Below are 19,068 nucleotides of genomic sequence, written 5' to 3' on the forward strand. Positions count from 1 at the left end.
ACACAGTTCACACATTCTACTGAGCACAATCTCTTCCAAGAATAAATGCATGGGAATAAGTTTTTTGGTCATAAGATTTCCTGGGAAACAGGACATCAGAATAAGGAAGGAACTATAGTTAATTCTACTTAGTATACCCCAGTGCATCTCATAGAAAAACAAAATTTGTCAATCCTTGGGTGGCTTTTCTACAGGCCTACATGGTGATACTTGACTAGAAAATAAGTATTAATAAATCAATCAACTGATGCACACCAAATGTCTTTATATATTCCCAAGCAGAGTAATTCTGGAGAGGCTAACTTCTGCCGTGGGGAGTACAGCCCAGGGTTGCATTGCAGAAGGCCTGGGTTTTAATCCCGGCTCTGCCATTTACCAGGTGGTGACTCCAGGGCTTTGCTTAATCTCCCAGAGCCTCAGTTTCCACATTGTAGATACTGATTTTTCCATCACAAAGTTGCTGTAAGGATACTAAACCCAAGTGTGTGACAGTCCTCTGTGAATTGTGATAAATTTTACTAATACATGAAATCACCAGCAAATCTCTCAGCATTTTATTTGCATTCAGCAAAAACACATTTTCAAAAATGAGCACAACTTTAAGGCAAACAGAAATCTTACCTGAGTTTTAAATAAACAGCTTGCCATGCATAGTACCTAGATTTTTATTACCCGTGCCTATAAAGAATATTCATCTTTCTTACATAGGCCCATCTATAGAAATATGTAATATGAAAACTTGGTACATAAATATTCAGTGAACACTTTTCAAAAGCTACCCAAATTGCCTTTCTAAAATATAAATACATATGAGAGGAGAAAATCAAGTCCTCAAAGGGATTGTGTCTTTGTGTTCCCTAACAGTAAGCGCCTATCAGGGGGAGAATGAGATTTTGTATTTGCATAGCACCTGTCTAAGAGGCTCTGTTTGAGAGGGACTCGGCACCAAGGTCCTGGCCTGGAGGTGCTGTGAATAATTTGAAAAAATTGCCTTGCATGGAGCCCAAGCAGATCCATGGGCCGTTTCCCTGAATAGGCTGTTTTAAATGTTTCTTGCAGTGACTTTCAGTAAACGCAGTGCACATCAAAAGTTTAGCTTTGTTTTTATTTTCTGTTGCTGACTACAGAGGTTAACAGATGCAATGTGTTTCTATTTTTTGAGGAAAATGGAGACAATTTTTCCTAGAATAAGCTTAGTAATTTCACCAATTGTGAATAGTTATATTAAAAATGTTATACATAACAAAGACTTGAAATTGGTTATTCTTTGAAAACATCCTGTCCCAGATATGATCATATAGCCATTGGAGTTCAGCAGCATTTTATAGCAATTTTTAGGAAAAACAAAACAAACCAAAAAGCACCATCAGCTACTAACTGCTAATAGTAGCTCTCCTTCCCCCTGGCACTGGTAGCTTTCCTTAGCTTTATTATAAAAACTTTTATTAAGTAAATGTCACATGTGTGGTTATCAAGTACTATATTACAATTTATGAGCAGCTGACATTTCATTCAAAAGCAGGCATATTGCTACCCTCTTTTGTAAAGGAGACGGTAGCTTGCTGTCCAGTGGATGTTTTATCTCCTGGTCTTCAAAAAAAAATTAAAAGTTTGCACTTTCTTTCATTTATATAAGCAGACATAAAATTTATCCAGATGAATTTTAAGGTCAAAATCCTTGTAATTTACACATGTCTTAAGACAATGGCAGTCAAAAACTAAAGATATACTCTAGAAGAAATGTGAGAAATTAAACATCCACCAGACCTGGGTTTGAATCTCAGCTCTTCTTATAACTGTGTAGCCTTGAATGAGGCACATCCCCTCTTCGATTCATTTTTGTCTGCAGAACAGACTAAATATGCTTACACTTTCAGATTATAATGAGATTCAAGTATGAGAGTGTTAAGACATAGCAAAGTGAAGCTGCTCAGTATGTTGGTTTTCTTCATCATCCATTTCCCCAGATTAAAAAAAAATCCATGTATCTATCTATCTATCTATCTATCTGTCATCAATTATCTATGTATAGCTCTCATCTAAATCAGTCCCTATTAGAATTTAACTGGAAATAATTACTTTCTAATAGCAATCTAGGCCAGGTTAAAAATGCCATTTAGAAACTCATTTAATAATTTGTTTGGAAAAAAGGTAAAAAATATAAACTATGCCTTCTACTAAAAACAGTCTATTTTTATTAAAACCAAAGTATTAACTGATATAGAGCCATCAAGGGATTGTGCTGAGCTTCAGAATCTAGTACAGAAGAACCTCTAAATTATTAGAAGATTGCAGTATTAATTGGAGGTTTTACCCTCTACTCCTTAATAGATGGATTAGAACTTAAGTCTGAATTTTTGGAGGAGCCAGAAATATGTATTCCCACAAGTTTCCCAAATGCTTTTGATACAAAAGCCAGTAAGTCATAGTTTGAAAACACTCAAACATGTTGTAGACATTGCCCAATTAAACATAAGGTGGCACTAAAGGATGCAGTGACACTCATCTGAAGTGAAAAGAGTCCTTGAATTTATTAAATCAATATTAAATCATCATTATGAGGAAGGCAGTCTGCCAGGTGTTCACGGATGCAGAGATGCTGAAGAATCTGCTCCAGCTTTATTCTAGCTGGGAACACAGAAGAGTAAACAAAAAAATACTGCACAATGTGTTTTCCTTGTTGTTTATGAAATTATCACATAGGTTAATTCCATTTTGTTCCATTTTAATGCTGTGTGTTCATGCCATTTTCACTTGATCCAGAAAGAGTACAGACAATTCCATTCTACTCAGAAAGAGACATATTGTTGTATCTATCAGAGTATTATTAAACATATTTCCTGCTGAACCTGGAAACTCAAGTTGTGAAAACACCCACATTTTACACTCTAGACATTCTGATGAATGCAACCCTGACATCTTTTTCAAAGACTAAAATGATTGTGTGTGGGCTCTTCCTCTTTGAATGAAAGTTCTTTGGACCTTCATTTGACCTTCAATTTCCAGAGGCTGATAGTTCAAGCTGATAGGGATATCTGGAAATAGAAGTTGTTGGGAAATAATCCTATGGGAAAGCCAAACAGTACTAAAAGCAAAATTCAGCCTCCTTCCATTTATTAGACAGTATTAATTAATTATGGAATCCATTTTCACTCCTGAGAAATTTACCACTCATGCCCATCCTGTATCATTTCAGTTGGCCTTGATTGTAAGCAAATCCACTCTGGAAGCCTGGTAACTCGGCTCAGAAATCTATCAGGCATTTTAATTAGATCTCAGAAAAGGAAACTTATATCTGGGGGATCTCCATGATGCCAAGAAAACCTGAAAGATTTTGTCACTTTCTAAATAAGCAGTTTCAATTTTTTTTTACATATACATTTTTTGTATACATACTTCAAATGCACATTTGTTTTACATGTGTGCATGTATGTGTCTGTGTATCTGACAGATGAAATTATTTTTCTATTTTTCATTTATCTTAGTGTTTCTTTCATGTTTCATTGGAACTAATTATTTTATTATGTAATAACAAATTATGTTGATTTCTCGATTATAGAATTGGGGAAATTTTTCCTTTTTAGTATAAATTTATTTCAAACCTTTCTATTCCATATAGACCTTTTCAGAAATATAGAAAGAATTTTTCCTATCTTTAAAGTTGTACATGAGTAAGCCAAAAGGATGGAAAAAAACGCACATATTTAATTGTTAGAATTTAAAAGTTGGGAGATTACATCTAAAAAATAAATCATTATTTAAGCTTTCCTTGAAGAGTCTCTAGATCCATCAAAATTGGAACTCATTCCCCCGTGATAAAAACTTGCTTAGGCCGGAGCGGTATCACCCCATGGAAGGTTCATTTATTCTCCCGATTGCTGTAGTCTTATTATCTCACAACACGTTCACATCACTCCCTGACAGTAGCTCCCTCCCTTTGGTGGCCTCTGTGCTTACAAACCACGACTGATGGAATCCATATACATTTTCAAAAATATAACTGCATTATTCACAGCTCAAAAGATGGAAGCAACCCAAGTATCTATCAACCAATGAATGGGTAAACAAAATGTGGTGCATCCACACAATGGAATACTGTTCGGCTGTAAAAAGATGAACTCTGAAGACATCATGTTGAGTGAAATAAGCCAGGCACGATAGGACGAATACTGCATGATCTCACTGATATGAAATAATCAGAATAAGCAAACTCATAGGGTCAGAATCTGGAATTATACTATATGTTTTCTGAGGTGAAGTGAGCTCTTTGCAATGATTATTTCAGGAATGTGTAATATTTCAATATATGGATGCACTGACCTCTTAGGAAGCCAGGGGGCTTCAATAGGGCTATTTATTGAAGACTTGAATGAAAGCATGAATTTGCCACTGCTTTATTCATAAAACTATCCAATTTATAAAACATATGTTTTTAAATAATGAATTAATTCAGCATTGCCCTCAGATGATTTGTTATAAAAATAACTAAAATTTCAAAAAAAGTTGGGCAAAAGCAATGGGATAAAGTAATCTGAAGACATGATAGAAAAAAGTTTTTGAATCAACAGATTGTTGGGGAAATAGAATATTACATAAACTGAATAAATAGAATGATTAGTTTGCATGGAAAGGTTACGCCTTCAGGTGAACAGTAGGTTTGTCCCACCACATTTGAGATTAAATATTCTCATTTTCATAGTTTTCTAGATAGATTTTGGTTTGGTTTCCTTTTTGATCTGAAGGTAATGTAGGTGCATCTGATCTTCTCAACTGTCAAGATGTTTTGGTCATAGCATTTGTCAGTTTTGATTACTATTAAATCACAATCAGAAAATGTTCCCCGCAATATCTAAAAGGCAAGACTATGTTCACAGTCAACTATATAATTAATTGTAAAAACCCCGTTGGTATACAAAACCACATATTTTCTATGCCAATATTCCTAAAACGGTGTGATCTTAGGAATCCTTCATACTTATAATATTTTATAGAAGACACCAAAAGTTTTTGTTTAGTGGGTTCTATCTATATTTGCATTACTAGAAAGTAAAGCTGAAAAAAGATACATATTTAATAAGTTATTTAAAGTAACTGTAATAAACCCAAAAATGCAAATATAATATTTTATGACAATAATTATATTTTCCAAAAAGTAGTTTTTAATGTCTTGGTTAAACTTTGTGAGGGCAAAAAGGAATGAAGATGACATTATCACGACATGGTATTCAACTGGGTTTTTAAAGTCTGTGTGGATGAACTCTACAGATGTACTCGTTAGTGAAACGATTCTCCTTCAGGTCCTGGGGCTCCACTACAAGCTCCGCTACCGGGCACTGAACCAGCCCCACAAAGGACGTGCTCCAGCCTTAATCCCCCAGCTGCGTGTGGGCCCATCTGCAAACAGGACCTTTAGGATGCAGCCGTCACTTACCCCGAGGACACGGCTGCAAGCAGGATCCCCAGGGCGCTTATCTGGCTGGGGACAGCTTGGATCGGGGTGGGCCTAAATCCATGAGACTCGCATCCTCGTAGGCAGAGGAGACTCGGATGTGCTCAGAAGAGGCCGGAAGCCAGAGCAGAAACCAAAGGAGCAGAGGCCAGGAGAGGCCCCCGTGTGACAGGCCTGCGGGTTGCCAGGGGCTCCGGAGGACAGCAAGGCCAAGCCCGGGGTGTGGCCCTCCAGCTGCCCACACCGGGAGGCATGGGGCTCCTGTCGTCTCGGCCAAACCCCATGTGGCTTTTGTCATCGCGGCCCTAGCAGACTGAGACTACTGCCGCACATTAAAAGAACTCCTGTCCCAAACTATTACAAGTTATTTTTCAGCCCCTGCATTCTAGATTAATACCAACAAAGAATACTTGGGTACACTGGGATAAGAGGTAAGTAAATCTCAGAAATCATTTCACTATTTAAGGACTTTGATTTTTTTGAAGGCAGATCAATACATTCTGGAATTCATTGTTCATTCATCCAGTACTTCTAAGTACCATGGACTATTTTGGCTGAATGTAATATAAAACATGAGAAATATTTGTTTTTTCTATCAGTTCACATTTTCTAGATGAATGAACAAATCAGTAAATAATTATGTGACAAAACTTCAAAAAGAAGTCAGTCCCAATGTTATAGATGACAGGAATTCAGGATAGTGTGTGAGAAACTGGACTCTAGAATCAACTGCCCAAGTTCAAATCCTGGCTCTATCACCTACCAGTTGTATTATTTTGAAAATTTACTTAAACTCTCTGTGGCTCTTTATCATTATCCTTAAAACAGGGTGGTTAGAGTCCCTGCTTGATAGGGTTATGGGAGAAGTGAATTAAAAGTTACCTAAATTTCTTAAAATGGTACTTGAGGTATGGGTATGTCATATGAAAAGGTTAACCTTGTATATAAAAGTTTTTAAGAAAGTCTTCCAAAAAGCGAATGTAGAAGTGGAGTCTTAAGTGATAAGTGGGAATTTAGCAGGAAGTAGCACGGTCCAATGCTCTTTGTGTAAAAGCAGGGGGAGGCTGTGAGAGGAGGACGGGGGGAGGCTGTGAGAGGAGGACGGGGTGGAGGCTGTGAGGGGAGGACGGGGTGGAGGCTGTGAGTGGAGGACGGGGTGGAGGCTGTGAGAAGAGGACCGGGTGGAGGCTGTATGTGGGGATCAGACAAAGATAGGGGGTGATGGCCAGGGTGAGGAGAGGCTGAAAGAAGCATTAGTAAGGGGTTTGAAAGCCTCAGGGCCGTTCTTCAAACATGGTATAATTTCAGCATCAGGAGCCTCCTGGAGAGCACTGCCAGAGAAGAGCATCTACTGGGTTTTATGTCAGCCCAGCTGTGAGAAAACACCAGCTGCATTTTTACAAGGAATTGCCGTGAGCATGTCAGTGTTTCAGGAAATAGTTCTGGGTGAACTATGGAGAAGGAATCAGAGGATAAGAGACTGCAGGCAGAGAAATAAATTTAAAGTCTGTTGGAAATATCAGGTGAAAGTTAATAAGAGTATGTCCTAGGGCAGTGAAGGAGGTGGGAGCTGATTTAGAAGGATAAGAAATATGGTTTCAGTGACTGGATGTGAAAGAGGGGAGAGGAAAGAGTCCAAGATGATTCCTCAGTTTTGGACTTTAGTAACTAAGAGAAAAATGATACTATAAGAGAATTCAGAAAGGGATATAGTTTTAAAAAATCAATGATATACATTCCTTTGGAATTGAACTACTTTCTAACTTAGAAGTGTTTTATAAATACTTGATTTTATATGCATCATCGTTATATTATGGAGCCATTATTATCTAAAATTCAAATCTCACCATTACTATACCCATTCTGTTATTGTCATTACAGCCATAACTTGCCCAACAGCGATTCTCTGCTCTTTGGCTTATGCCAGGCCGACAGGCTCACCCAGCGAGGACCAGGAGATAGCAGAGTCTGTGACTGTTTATTGATGAATAAGCGGGTGGTTTCAGGTGCACCATCTGTTGCCTGGTGTCCCCAGGTGTGTGAGTGTTTTCACGCTCTCTTTCCTTTGTATTAGTGCCAATAAGCTGGTGTTTCCTAGCAGCCAGATTGAAACAAATACCCATGGTAGATGTTCATCCCCAGCAGTGTACTCCAAGGAGATAAGTCTGATGTCGAAATGGGGTAAAAAACAATCCTTTCCTTTGAAGTAGCTTGAAACCATAAATGGTTTGATTTGTTTGTTCATTTACCTGTTTCCTTTTGTAGGATAATTGTGTTGGGAACAAGGCCTGTGTACATTTACACCACCAGATCTCAGCCCCTGGCTTCATTCCTGGCACATTGTAAGTTCAAAAACATGTTTATTGAATAAAAGACTGAAAGGATGGAGAAGTGAATTTTCTTAATAAAAATGAAATGCATACACAAGGTATTAATTTAAATTTGTAGAATGTCATAAAGAGAAAAGAAATATTCCTTCAAATACAAAATGCTAATTCCTTAATCCTTTACCCCAGAGAAAACTCATCCAGGGATATTCTCTCATCTCTCTCTCTCAGTCTCTCTCTCTCTCTCTCTCTCTCTCTCTCTCTCTCTCTCTCTCTCTCTCCCTCACTCCCTCTCTCTCCTTTTAAGAGTACAGGGTGGGGCGGGGCAAGATGGCAGACTGGTGAGCTGTATGTTTTAGTTACTCCTCCAGGAAAGTAGGTAGAAAGCCAGGAACTGCGTGGACTGGACACCACAGAGCAATCTGACTTTGGGCATACTTCATACAACACTCATGAAAACGTGGAACTGCTGAGATCAGCGAAATCTGTAAGTTTTTGCGGCCAGGGGACCCGCGCCCCTCCCTGCCAGGCTCAGTCCCGGGGGAGGAGGGGCTGTCAGCTCCGGGAAGGAGAAGGGAGAACTGCAGTGGCAGCCCTTATCGGAAACTCATTCTGCTGATCCAAACTCCAACCATAGATAGACTGAGACCAGACACCAGAGAATCTGAGAGCAGCCAGCCCAGCAGAGAGGAGACAGGCATAGAAAAAAAACAACACGAAAAACTCCAAAATAAAAGCGGAGGATTTTTGGAGTTCTGGTGAACATAGAAAGGGGAAGGGCCCTGAGGCGCATATGCAAATCCCGAAGAAAAGCTGATCTCTCTGCCCTGTGGACCTTTCCTTAATGGCCCTGGTTGCTTTGTCTCTTAGCATTTCAATAACCCATTAGATCTCTGAGGAGGGCCCGTTTTTTGTTTGTTTGTTTGTTTTGTTTTGTTTTGTTTTTTTAATCCTTTTTTCTTTTTCTAAAACAATTACTCTAAGAAGCCCAATACAGAAAGCTTCAAAGACTTGCTATTTGGGCAGGTCAAGTCAAGAGCAGAACTAGGAGAGCTCTGAGACAAAACGCAATAATCCAGTGGCTGAGAAAATTCACTAAACACCACAACTTCCCAAGAAAAGGGGGGTGTCCGCTCACAGTCATCATCCTGGTGGACAGGAAACACTCCTGCCCATCGCCAGCCCCATAGCCCAGAACTGCCCCAGACAACCCAGTGTGACGGAAGTGCTTCAAATAACAGGCACACACCACAAAACTGGGCATGGACATTAGCCTTCCCTGCAACCTCAGCTGATTGTCCCAGAGTTGGGAAGGTAGAGCAGTGTGAATTAACAAAGCCCCATTCAGCCATCATTTCAGCAGACTGGGAGCCTCCCTACACAGCCCAGCAGCCCAGAACTGCCCTGGGGGGATGGCACTCACCTGTGACATAGCACAGTCATCCCTCAACAGAGGACCCGGGGTGCACGGCCTGGAAGAGGGGCCCACTTCCAAGTCTCAGGAGCCATACGCCAATACCAAGGACTTGTGGGTCAGTGGCAGAGACAAACTGTGGCAGGACTGAACTGAAGGATTAGACTATTGCAGCAGCTTTAAAACTCTAGGATCACCAGGGAGATTTGATTGTTAGAGCCACCCCCCCCTCCCTGACTGCCCAGAAACACGCCCCATATATAGGGCAGGCAACACCAACTACACATGCAAGCTTGGTACACCAATTGGACCCCACAAGACTCCCTCCCCCACTCACCAAAAAGGCTAAGCAGGGGAGAACTGGCTTGTGGAGAACAGATGGCTCGTGGACGCCACCTGCTGGTTAGTTAGAGAAAGTGTACTCCACGAAGCTGTAGATCTGATAAATTAGAGATAAGGACTTCAATTGGTCTACAAATCCTAAAAGAACCCTATCAAGTTCAGCAAATGCCACGAGGCCAAAAACAACAGAAAATTATAAAGCATATGAAAAAACCAGACGATATGGATAACCCAAGTAGAAGCACCCAAATCAAAAGACCAGAAGAGACACAGCACCTAGAGCAGCTACTCAAAGAACTAAAGATGAACAATGAGACCATAGTACGGGAGACAAAGGAAATCAAGAAGACCCTAGAAGAGCATAAAGAAGACATTGCAAGACTAAATAAAAAAATGGATGATCTTATGGAAATTAAAGAAACTGTTGACCAAATTAAAAAGATTCTGGACACTCATAGTACAAGACTAGAGGAAGTTGAACAATGATTCAGTGACCTCGAAGATGACAGAATGGAAAATGAAAGCATAAAAGAAAGAATGGGGAAAAAGATTGAAAAAATCGAAATGGACCTCAGGGATATGATAGATAATATGAAACGTCCAAATATAAGACTCATTGGTGTCCCAGAAGGGGAAGAAAAGGGTAAAGGTCTAGGAAGAGTATTCAAAGAAATTGTTGGGGAAAACTTCCCAAATCTTCTAAACAACATAAATACAAAAATCATAAATGCTCAGCGAACCCCAAATAGAATAAATCCAAATAAACCCACTCCGAGACATATACTGATCACACTGTCAAACACAGAAGAGAAGGAGCAAGTTCTGAAAGCAGCAAGAGAAAAGCAATTCACCACATACAAAGGAAACAGCATAAGACTAAGTAGTGACTACTCAGCAGCCACCATGGAGGCAAGAAGGCAGTGGCACGATATATTTAAAATTCTGAGTGAGAAAAATTTCCAGCCAAGAATACTTTATCCAGCAAAGCTCTCCTTCAAATTTGAGGGAGAGCTTAAATTTTTCACAGACAAACAAATGCTGAGAGAATTTGCTAACAAGAGACCTGCCCTACTGGAGATACTCAAGGGGGCCCTACAGACATAGAAACAAAGAAAGGACAGAGAGACTTGGAGAAAGGTTCAGTACTAAAGAGATTCGGTATGGGTACAATAAAGGATATTAATAGACAGAGGGGCAAAATATGACAAACATAAACCAAAGGATAAGATGGCTGATTCAAGAAATGCCTTCACGGTTATAACGTTGAACGTAAATGGATTAAACTCCCCAATTAAAGGATATAGTTTCGCAGAATGGATCAAAAAAAATGAACCATCAATATGTTGCATACAAGAGACTCATCTTAGACACAGGGACACAAAGAAACTGAAAGTGAAAGGATGGAAAAAATATTTCATGCAAGCTACAGCCAAAAGAAAGCAGGTGTAGCAATATTAATCTCAGATAAAATAGACTTCAAATGCAGGGATGTTTTGAGAGACAAAGAAGGCCACTATGTACTAATAAAAGGGGCAATTCAGCAAGAAGAAATAACAATCATAAATGTCTATGCACCCAATCAAGGTGCCACAAAATACATGAGAGAAACACTGGCAAAACTAAAGGAAGCAATTGATGTTTCCACAATAATTGTGGGAGACTTCAACACATCACTCTCTCCTATAGATAGATCAACCAGACAGAAGACCAATAAGGAAACTGAAAACCTAAACAATCTGATAAATGAATTAGATTTAACAGACATATACAGGACATTACATCCCAAATCACCAGGATACACATACTTTTCTAGTGCTCATGGAACTTTCTCCAGAATAGATCATATGCTGGGACATAAAACAAGCCTCAATAAATTTAAAAAGATTGAAATTATTCAAAGCACATTCTCTGACCACAATGGAATACAATTAGAAGTCAATAACCATCAGAGACTTAGAAAATTCACAAATACCTGGAGGTTAAACAACACACTCCTAAACAATCAGTGGGTTAAAGAAGAAATAGCAAGAGAAATTGCTAAATATATAGAGACGAATGAAAATGAGAACACAACATACCAAAACCTATGGGATGCAGCAAAAGCAGTGCTAAGGGGGAAATTTATAGCACTAAACGCATATATTAAAAAGGTAGAAAGAGCCAAAATCAAAGAACTAATGGATCAACTGAAGAAGCTAGGAAATGAACAGCAAACCAATCCTAAACCAAGTAGAAGAAAAGAAATAGCAAGGATTAAAGCAGAAATAAATGACATAGAGAACAAAAAAACAATAGAGAGGATAAATATCACCAAAAGTTGGTTCTTTGAGAAGATCAACAAGATTGACAAGCCCCTAGCTAGACTGACAAAATCAAAAAGAGAGAAGACCCATATAAACAAAATAATGAATGAAAAAGGTGACATAACTGCAGATCCTGAAGAAATTAAAAAAATTATAAGAGGATACTATGAACAACTGTATGACAACAAACTGGAGAATGTAGAGGGAATGGAGAATTTCCTGGAAACATATGAACAACCTAGACTGACCAGAGAAGAAATAGAAGACCTCAACCAACCCATCACAAGCAAAGAGATCCAATCAGTCATCAAAAATCTTCCCACAAATAAATGCCCAGGGCCAGATGGCTTCACAGGGGAATTCTACCAAACTTTCCAGAAAGAACTGACACCAATCTTACTCAAACTCTTTCAAAACATTGAAGAAAATGGAATACTACCTAACTCATTTTATGAAGCTGACATCAATCTAATACCAAAACCAGGCAAAGATGTTACAAAAAAGGAAAACTACCAGCCAATCTCCCTAATGAATATAGATGAAAAAATCCTCAACAAAATACTTGCAAATAAAATCCAAAGACACATTAAAAAAATCATACACCATGACCAAGTGGGGTTTATTCCAGGCATGCAAGGATGGTTCAACATGAGAAAATCAATCAATGTACTACAACACATTAACAAGTCAAAAGGGAAAAATCAATTGATCATCTCAATAGATGCTGAAAAAGCATCTGACAAAATCCAACATCCCTTTTTGATAAAAACACTTCAAAAGGTAGGAATTGAAGGAAACTTCCTCAACATGATAAAGAGCATATATGAAAAACCCACAGCCAGCATAGTACTCAATGGAGAGAGACTGAAAACCTTCCCTCTAAGATCAGGAACAAGACAAGGATGCCCGCTATCACCACTGTTATTCAACATTGTGCTGGAAGTGCTAGCCAGGGCAATCCAGCAAGACAAAGAAATAAAAGGCATCCAAATTGGAAAAGAAGAAGTAAAACTGTCATTGTTTGCAGATGATATGATCTTACATCTAGAAAACCCTGAGAAATCGACAATACAGCTACTAGAGCTAATAAACAAATTTAGCAAAGTAGCGGGATACAAGGTTAATGCACATAAGTCAGTAATGTTTCTATATGCTAGAAATGAACAAACGGAAGAGACGCTCAAGAAAAAGATACCATTTTCAATAGCAACTAAAAAAATCAAGTACCTAGGAATCAACTTAACCAAAGATGTAAAAGACCTATACAAAGAAAACTACATAACTCTACTAAAAGAAATAGAAGGGGACCTTAAAAGATGGAAAAATATTCCATGTTCATGGATAGGAAGACTAAATGTCATTAAGATGTCAATTCTACCCAAACTCATCTACAGATTCAATGCAATCCCAATCAAAATTCCAACAACCTACTTTGCAGACTTGGAAAAGCTAGTTATCAAATTTATTTGGAAAGGGAAGATGCCTCAAATTGCTAAAGACACTCTAAAAAAGAAAAACGAAGTGGGAGGACTTACACTCCCTGACTTTGAAGCTTATTATAAAGCCACAGTTGCCAAAACACCATGGTACTGGCACAAAGATAGACATATAGATCAATGGAATCGAATGAGAATTCAGAGATAGACCCTCAGATCTATGGCCGACTGATCTTTGATAAGGCCCCCAAAGTCACTGAACTGAGTCATAATGGTCTTTTCAACAAATGGGGCTGGGAGAGTTGGATATCCATATCCAAAAGAATGAAAGAGGACCCCTACCTCACCCCCTACACAAAAATTAACTCAAAATGGACCAAAGATCTCAATATAAAAGAAAGTACCATAAAACTCCTAGAAGATAATGTAGGAAAACATCTTCAAGACCTTGTATTAGGCGGCCACTTCCTAGACTTTACACCCAAAGCACAAGCAACAAAAGAGAAAATAGATAAATGGGAACTCCTCAAGCTTAGAAGTTTCTGCACCTCAAAGGAATTTCTCAAAAAGGTAAAGAGGCAGCCAACTCAATGGGAAAAAATTTTTGGAAACCATGTATCTGACAAAAGACTGATATCTTGCATATATAAAGAAATCCTACAACTCAGTGACAATAGTATAGTCGGCCCAATTATAAAATGGGCAAAAGATATGAAAAGACAGTTCTCTGAAGAGGAAATACAAATGGCCAAGAAACACATGAAAAAATGTTCAGCTTCACTAGCTATTAGAGAGATGCAAATTAAGACCACAATGAGATACCATCTAACACCGGTTAGAATGGCTGCCATTAAACAAACAGGAAACTACAAATGCTGGAGGGGATGTGGAGAAATTGGAACTCTTATTCACTGTTGGTGGGACTGTATAATGGTTCAGCCACTCTGGAAGTCAGTCTGGCAGTTCCTTAGAAAACTAGATATAGAGTTACCATTCGACCCAGTGATTGCACTTCTCGGTATATACCCGGAAGATCGGAAAGCAGTGACACGAACAGATATCTGCACGCCAATGTTCATAGCAGCATTATTCACAATTGCCAAAAGATGGAAACAACCCAAATGTCCTTCAACAGATGAGTGGATAAATAAAATGTGGTATATACACACGATGGAATACTATGAGGCAGTAAGAAGGAATGATCTCGTGAAACATATGACAACATGGATGAACCTTGAAGACATAATGCTAAGCGAAATAAGCCAGGCACAAAAAGAGAAATATTATATGCTACCACTAATGTGAACTTTGAAAAATACAAAACAAATGGCTTATAATGTAGAATGTAGGGAAACTAGCAATAGAGAGCAATTAAGGAAGGGGGAACGATAGTCCAAGAAGAACAGATAAGCTATTTAACGTTCTGGGGATGCCCAGGAATGACTATGGTCTGTTAATTTCTGATGGATATAGTAGGAGCAAGTTCACAGAAATGTTGCTATATTAGGTAACTTTCTTGGGGTAAAGTAGGAACATGTTGGAAGTTAAGCAGTTATCTTAGGTAAGTTGTCTTTTTCTTACTCCCTTGTTATGGTCTCTTTAAAATGTTCTTTTATTGTATGTTTGTTTTCTTTTTAACTTTTTTTTCATACAGTTGATTTAAAAAAGAAGGGAAAGTTAAAAAAAAAAAAAAAACAAGGAAAAAAAAAAGATGCAGTGCCCCCTTGAGGAGCCTGTGGAGAATGCAGGGGTATTCGCCTACCCCACCTCCATGGTTGCTAACATGACCACAGCCATAGGGGACTGGTGGTTTGATGGGTTGAGCCCTCTACCACAGGTTTTACCCTTGGGAAGACGGTTGCTGCAAAAGAGAGGCTAGGCCTCCCTATGGTTGTGCCTAAGAGCCTCCTCCCGAATGCCTCTTTGTTGCTCAGATGTGGCCCTCTCTCTCTAGCTAAGCCAACTTGAAAGGTGAAATCACTGCCCTCCCCACTACGTGGGATCAGACACCCAGGGGAGTGAATCTCCCTGGCAACATGGAATATGACTCCCGGGGAGGAATGTAGACCCTGCATCGTGGGACGGAGAACATCTTCTTGACCAAAAGGGGGATGTGAAAGGAAATGAAATAAGCTTCAGTGGCAGAGAGATTCCAAAAGGAGCCAAGAGGTCACTCTGGTGGGCACTCTTACGCACAGTTTAGACAACCCTTTTTAGGTTCTAAAGAATTGGGGTAGCTGGTGGTGGATACCTGAAACTATCAAACTACAACCCAGAACCCATGAGTCTCGAAGACAGTTGTATAATAATGTAGCTTATGAGGGGTGACAAGGGGATTGGGAAAGCCATAAGGACCACACTCCACTTTGTCTAGTTTATGGATGGATGAGTAGAAAAATAGGGGAAGGAAACAAACAGACAAAGGTACCCAGTGTTCTTTTTTACTTCAATTGCTCTTTTTCACTCTAATTATTATTCTTGTTATTCTTGTGTGTGTGCTAATGAAGGTGTCAGGGATTGATTTGGGTGATGAATGTACAACTATGTAATGGTACTGTGAACAATCGAAAGTACGATTTGTTTTGTATGACTGCGTGGTATACGAATATATCTCAATAAAATGAAGATTAAAAAAAAAAAAAAAAAAAAGACAAAATGCTGAGCAAAATAAGCCAGGCACAAAAAGAGAGATATTGTATGTTACCACTAACGTGAATTCTGTGAAAAATGTACAATGTTTTATACTGTAGAATGTAGGGGACCTAGAGATACCAATTAGTGGAGGGGGAATGATAATCTAATAAGAACAGATAAACTATGGAGGGTAATCTCAATGTTATGGGAATGCTCAGGAATGATTATGGTTTGTAAACTTTCTTGGATATAGTAAGATCATGTTGGAAGCAATAGAGTTATTTTAGGTTTTTTTTTTCTCTTATTCCTTTGTTTTCTTAGGGGTTGTTAATTTTCTTGGGGTATGGTAGGAACATGTTGGAAGCAATGTAGTTATTTTAGATTATTTGTTTTTCTTACTCCTCTGTTTGGACATGGTTTATTAATTTTCTTGGGGTATGGTAGGAACATATTGGAAGCAAAGTAGGTATTTTAGGTTATTTGTTTTCCTTAATCCATTGCTTTGTTTGAAATGTTGTGGGGTTTTTTTGGTTGTTGTTTGCCTGTTTGTTTTTAATTTTTTGATAAACAAAGTTAAAAAATTGAAAAAAAATCAGTAGAAAAATGGGAGTAAAAACTAAATGACAAATAGGGTGGGATGGGGGGATGGTTTGGGTATTCTCTTTTCACTTTTATTTTTTATTCTTATTCTGATTCTTTCTGATGTAAGGAAAATGTTCAGAAATAGATTGTGGTGATGAACGCATAACTATATGATCATACTGTGAACAGTTGATTGTACACCATGGATGACTGTATGGTTTGTGAATATATTTCAATAAAACTGAATTAAAAAAAAAAAAAAGAGTACAGGGTATTGTTCCAAATAATCACATACAGCTCTCTCTTATTCTTTTAGCATGGCTTGTTGGTATTCCATTTATTCCATTTTATTGACTTAGCTAATTTATTCAGGGCTCCGTCGTCTGATCTACAAGGAAGGCAGAGCTGAAATCACCGACAGGCAGCCACTGAGCACGCGTGGACAGCACCCACAGACAGAGAAAGTGGGCACTGACCAGCCTGGATCCAAGAAGCTGTGACATCCCAAGAGCTGCCTGGGGACCAGGTAGTGTGACTGTGTGTGGGGGTAGAGGTGTGGGGTTAACAGTTCATGGGGGAGTCTTTGATCAGTTAAGATAGGAAATGGAAAGGGACCAAGAAAGGATTTGTATCCCTAAAATATAAAGAAATCCTATAACTCTATTTTGATAAAGCAAACCCATTTTGGTGATGAATGCACAACTGTATGATGGTACTGTGAGCAACTGTACACCATGGATGATTGTAGGATATGCGATTATATCTCAATAAAACGGAATTTAAAAAAATGAAAAATAAAAGCAAACCCAAGAGAAGCACTGGCAAAAGACTTAAACAAGCACTTCACACCAGTGGATTTTCCACTGACCGGAAAACATAAAAAATCCCACTGGTCATCAGGAAAATGCAATTTAAAATCACAATGCTGAAGAAAACAATTAAAATGGTTAACATGAAGTAGAAAACACCAAGCGTTACTTTCCAGTAACCAGATCTAGGGTTCTAAATCCATTCACCATTGAGAGAAGCTAAAGCCTCTTGGAGAAATGGCTGATTCCAGAGCTGGGGCAGGAAAATAAGTTAAGTCTCAAATATTTTGTTTTCAAGAAGGCAAGAAAGTAAAAAAAAAAAAAAAAAAAAAATGATAGTATGAAAAAGGATGTAGAAGCCAAATTGAAGGGGATTCCATTGGCCAAATCTTGATCAGAAAGAGCATCAAAATAAAGAATGGAAGCGTGGATGATAGCCCATTGACTAAAATGAAAAAGCACAAGTCATAGTGTTATAAATAAATAAATGAATCAACTGAAAGCTTGAGGAAAGGAATTTACACAATCACAGAATAGCTCCTTCAAAATCCTTATAAATTGCAAGCGGAAGAGGAGTAGCAGGGCAGTGTAGAAGGCGACACTAGCTTAATCAGGTGGTCAGCGTGAACATCATCAGCAACGGGACAAATGCAAACCGTGTGCCCTGGGCTGCTGCAGTGAGAACCCAGCGTCACTGTTCGGTAATCCTGCCCGAGGCGGCGACCCTCAATCAACCATAAGCAAATACCAAACAAGCCCACTCAGTAACTTCCAAAATGGAAAGGCCATCAATTCAAGGAAAGGATGAGGACCATTTCTGAGCTGAAGGAGATTTTTTAAAAAACTTGATCTTGGTGGGTAAATGCAAAGAACATTCTAAAGAAGTATCCTTTTTCTCCATGGGACATTATTGGTACAATTATTGAAACATGATAATTGTTTCATGTTATCGTGCTATCATGGGGGGTCTAGGGCTTAAATGCAAGTAAACGTCAGTATTCTTCTGGTTTTCATAGTTGTATTGTAGGAGGATATTCTTGTTTTTAGGAAATGCAAACTAAGGCATTTGAGCATGATGAAGCAAGTCACAAAGTTCCTCATTATAGTTAAGAAAAAAGAACTGAAGTATACTTTCAGCTTTGTATACCACCGAGTTTTTTTCAAATATTTAGTACTAAAAATTAGTATGGCTGTATTATAACTTCTATAGCACCAACTTAACAAACCATGGAAAATAGATATATTTTTTGGGAAAAGATATTATTCTAAATTGATCACAGAGGAGAGGGAAATTGAAGACCAATATGCTATAAAGAAATTGAAATTGTGGTTAAAGATCTTCCCACAAAAAAAGATATGAGGCTCAGCTGGTTTCGCAGACATTTTTCTTTTTTAAGAAAACACTAAAAGCTGATCAATGGAATAATATGACCTTACTTTTGTATGAAAGAAATAATATAATCAGTTGAAAACTGAATAAGGAATTCACAAGGAAACATACAGGCCAATGACTCTAAAAAACATAAATGAGAGTATTCTAAGTAAAATACTAGGTACCGTAGTCAGGTATAGCTTATCTGAGTTTAACTCATAAATTCAGGGTCAGTTCAGCTAATGTAAGTCCAACCATTTAATATACTTTAGTAAAAAAATTACAGACAGAAATGTATGATTATATGTAGAGATACCACAAAAATCATCCAGTAAATATCAATACCTATTGACGATTTTTGAAAGATGTAAAGAAAAAATTTAATTCCTTGATCATGTCT

At 38.3% G+C, this 19,068-nt stretch overlaps 1 long non-coding RNA gene across 3 annotated transcripts in view; it reads left to right on the top strand.

Moving 5' to 3' along the window:
- LOC119516876 overlaps positions 1–19,068 on the top strand; it is an 86,200-nt gene that overhangs the window by 46,424 nt on the left and 20,708 nt on the right. For all 3 annotated transcript variants that reach the window (XR_005213393.1, XR_005213395.1, XR_005213394.1), the window contains exons 3-5: positions 5,298–5,880; positions 7,715–7,791; positions 16,860–17,013. This is a non-coding gene — a long non-coding RNA (uncharacterized LOC119516876). The remainder of the gene's footprint in view (positions 1–5,297; positions 5,881–7,714; positions 7,792–16,859; positions 17,014–19,068) is intronic.

Source organism: Choloepus didactylus, chromosome 20 (genome assembly GCF_015220235.1).
Source record: "Choloepus didactylus isolate mChoDid1 chromosome 20, mChoDid1.pri, whole genome shotgun sequence".
Taxonomy (NCBI): domain Eukaryota; kingdom Metazoa; phylum Chordata; class Mammalia; order Pilosa; family Megalonychidae; genus Choloepus; species Choloepus didactylus.